The sequence below is a fragment of the Grammomys surdaster genome, unplaced genomic scaffold, assembly GCF_004785775.1.
Source record: "Grammomys surdaster isolate TR1022 unplaced genomic scaffold, NIH_TR_1.0 129, whole genome shotgun sequence".
Taxonomy (NCBI): domain Eukaryota; kingdom Metazoa; phylum Chordata; class Mammalia; order Rodentia; family Muridae; genus Grammomys; species Grammomys surdaster.
Window position 1 is genome coordinate 5,077,423 of NW_021604587.1, and position 4,127 is coordinate 5,081,549.

Consider the following 4,127-nt stretch of genomic DNA (forward strand, 5'->3'; position numbering starts at 1 on the left):
TTTCTTTCTTTCTTTCTTTCTTTCTTTCTTTCTTTCTTTCTTTCTTTTTTTGAGACAGGGTTTCTCTGTGTAGCCCTGGCTGTCCTGGAACTCACTCGGTAGACCAGGCTGGCCTATGCTTTTTCTTTTTATTGAAAGTATAAGGAGCTGAAGAGATGGCTCAGCGGTTAAGAGCACTGACTGCTCTTCCAGAAGTCCTGAGTTCAATTCCCAGCAACCACATGGTGGCTTACAACCATCTGTAATGGGATCTGATGCCCTCTTCTGGTGTGTCTGAAGACAGCTACAGTGTACTCACCTATATAAAATAAATCTTAAAAAAAAGAATATAAAAAACAGAAATAGGTTTTTTTCCATATAATATCTTTATTATATCTTGATTATGGCCTCCCCTCTCTCTGCTTCTCCCAGTTCCTCCCAGTTTCCCTCCCATCTCTTTCCCATCTCTTGTTAGGAAACATGCTCTATGCTTATGTATGGTGTAATGGTGAAATCAGGATACTTGACTTTTTCACCACCATAGTTTCTTTAATGGTGAGAATGTACCCAGTTCTAGATACTTTGAAGTGCACAGTTGAACTCTGGATTCTAATCACCCCTGTGTCTGATAGCGCTTGAGAGCTTACTCCTCACGTCCAGCTGAGGCTTTACAGGTAGAACCAGTCTTCCTGCATTCCCTCTCCCGCTCGCCCTCCCATCCTCTGCTAACCTCCATTCCATCTTCTGTTCCCACCAAATCTGTGTTTATTAGAATCCACACATGAAATAAATGATGTGCTACTTGTCTTTCTATGTCAGGTTACACAAATAGCTTCCAGGGAGAGTGAGACAGGATGATCACCAGCTCTGCCAGACCAGCCTGGGCTACACGGCAAGACATCTCTAAATGGACCGGATGGCCACTGAGATAGCTTAGTGAATAAATGCATTTGCATCATAAACTCAATTCCTAAACGAAACGGTTCTACAAAGTTGTTTTGGGACTTTCATACACATATCCCCTCACACATAAAATAATACATTTCTCAGAACCTGGCATAATGGCATGACATACAGCTGTGGCCTCACCAGGACAGTACCCTAGTTACTAACCAGCCCACTCTGCCCTTACAGTGGACTCAACAAATGATTCAAATAACCCAACAACAGCAAAATAGGTCAGGGGATCGTGAAACCTGTAAGGATTCCAGGACTTAAAGGAAGGTGTAAAATATAAAACTTCCCAAGTCTTACTGTTTACTTCCCACCGCCCCCCCCCCCCCCAGGATGATGGACTTCCCTTCAACAATACAGAAGCCATGTTGGGACAGAGGTAGAGGCTCTGAGTAAAAACTCCAGAACATACTGAAGGGAGGTTGGAGATAAAGGCTACATTCGTTCCTTTATAGACGCCCTGGGGTGCCAAGGACCTGGGTGGTACATGATCTGGAATACCAGTGTGGTCTGGGAAGGGGGAAACAATGACTGCTTTCTGACCCAGCAGCTGGGAAACTTATCTCAAGTTCCATTTAGGAGTCAAATGCGTCAGTGGCCCATGGCGTGGCCCTGGCTCTAATGCTAAGCAGGGCTTCGCCTTCAGGCCAGCCCCTCACTTTACCATCCTTGACTTCTCATCTTATATTAATCAGCGTTGCAACCTGCTGGGAACACAGCACTCCCCACCCTCCAGGCAGTGACAGGAGTGTCCCTGCAGGTAGCCAAGGTGATGCTGGCAGCTGCACCAGCAGCCGTTTGATGGTACTGGCAAGAGTGGCTTGCTGTCTGCCAAGAGAGAAGGTTGGGCCCTGGGCCAGGAGGCAAATAGACCTGAGAAAATCTACAAGTTGAACTAAATGACATTAACAATACACTTAGATTGGAAATCATTTGGGTAGATTTTTTTTTCTGGTTCTAAAAACAACGCTTATTGCATGACTAAGCCTCATGCATTTAGGGTTTTCATTAATACGTGAAGATCAATGGAGATAATACAGACTCTGTGGACCCTTCAGATGCCAAGCAACAGATAGCAAGCTATGGTATATGTCTCAGTGCAGAGTACACAAGAGTGCCTCGTGGGGGCTGTCTAATGTATGTATGCACGCCCATGTGCTCACTTGCTTGCTATGGGAAGACATGGATGTCAGAGAACAAGTTACAGGAGTTGGTTCTCCTCTTCCGTCATGTGGATTCCAGGGATTGAACTCAGGTCATCGATTTTGGTAGCAAGTACCCGAAGAACCATTTTGGTGGCTCTCATGGTGCCTTTCTTTGGCCATGCCTATGTCCTTCCTCAGCTGATTGCCTTTAGCCCATCAGCTCGCATGCCCTCCGTTTGTTCAATTCTGTCACTACACTCTTGTCAGTGGAGATTAGCTTTTGTTTCACTAGTATAATTTTTTGGAGGATGTCTTAGTTAGGGTTTCCATTGCTATGAAGAGATACCATGGCCGAGGCAACTTTATAAAGGACAACATTTAATTGGGGCTGGCTTACAGGTTCAGGTGTTTAGTCCATTATCATGGTAGGAAGAATGGCAGTGTCCAAGCAGGCACAGTGCTGGAGAAGGAGCTGAGAGTTTATCTTGTTCCAAAGGCAAACAGAAGAAGACTGTCTCACTGTCGGGTCCTCCTAGGAGAAGGGTCCCTTCCACAAAGGGCAGAGCCTGAGCACAGGATCTCAAAGCCCAGCTACACAGTGACACACTTCCTCCAACAAGGCCACACCTGTTCCAACAAGTCCACACCTCCTAATAGTGGAATTTCCCAAGAGCCAAGCTTTTTCAAACCACCACAGAGGGCTTTTTAGTTTTTGACAATTTCATATATGTAAACATCCAACCCCAACTCCCTGTTTCAGTTCCTGAAGCCCCCCAGTACTTCTTCCTCCCACCTTCACAATGGCTTCCTCCTCGTCTATAATGTACTGACTGAAGTTTGAATGAGCATGGGTATGAAACTCTTCTTCAAAGTAGTAGTAACCTCCCAACAGCCACGCCCTGGAAGGACACTGACTCCTCCTACCACACCAATTATTAGCAGCAGCCAATTGCTGATAGCTCCACAGGGGAGGAGTCTCATGGGCCCCTCTCCCGTTCATACTGGAATGCTGCTAGCTTGATCTCCTGCAGGAAACTACAGCTTCTGAGGCTTCACGAGGACATGCACTGTCTGGAAGGCAGCATTTCATATTGGAGGGTTGTTCTGGTTGTTGAGTATATCAGTAGTTTGTTCCTTTTTATTGCCAAGTTGTATTCCATAGAATGAATGTGCTATAATAGCTTAGCCATCCATTGAAGAATATCTGACCTGTACTGGACTGACAGAAGACTAGGCCTATCAACATTCAACCAGGGATAGGAGAGGGAATCATGGGACCATTATGTTCTAAAATATTGGCTACTGATGGATCTGGAGGGAATACATCTTTTTCTTCAGTTGAACTACCAAACCCCAAGTCTGAAGTCACATAGACAGCCTTTGCTAAAATCAGTGGGTCATAAAACAAAACAACCTGAATGTGGGAAAGGGATGTGTACAGAGGCGGGTAAGAGAGAGTGGGCGTGAGGGTCACCAGAATGCATTTTTACACATGTGCAAAATTGTCAAAAGCCAGGCAGTGGTGGCGCTCGCCTTTAATCCCAGCACTTGAGAGGCAGAGGCAGGCGGATTTCTGAGTTTGAGGCCAGCCTGGTCTACAGAGTGAATTCCAGGACAGCCAGGGCTACACAGAGAGACCCTCTCGAAAAACCAAAAAAAAAAAAAAAAAAAAAAAATTGTCAAATTTAATTACTAAAAAAGAGTATCTGACTTACTTCCACTTACCATCTACTACAAATAAAACTACAATTTAAAATTGGGGAGATATACGAGCTTAATTAGCCTACAGTCTCAGCATTAAGAAGGTGAGCCAGTAGGATTATGAATTCAAGGCCAGTGTGGGCTACGGAGGGAGGCCCTGTCACAAAACAAAAACTCCCAATCCACAGAAAAACAAACATGAAAATTATGTTTCTATAAAAGAATCTTTAAAATGAATGATAAGGAATATTAAAGTCTCCTATTGTTCACCTTATCACCTTTTAATCTTATAATTTGAAATGAGTTTTCAAACATTTAATTACATGCATATAATTGGAGGATAGCTTT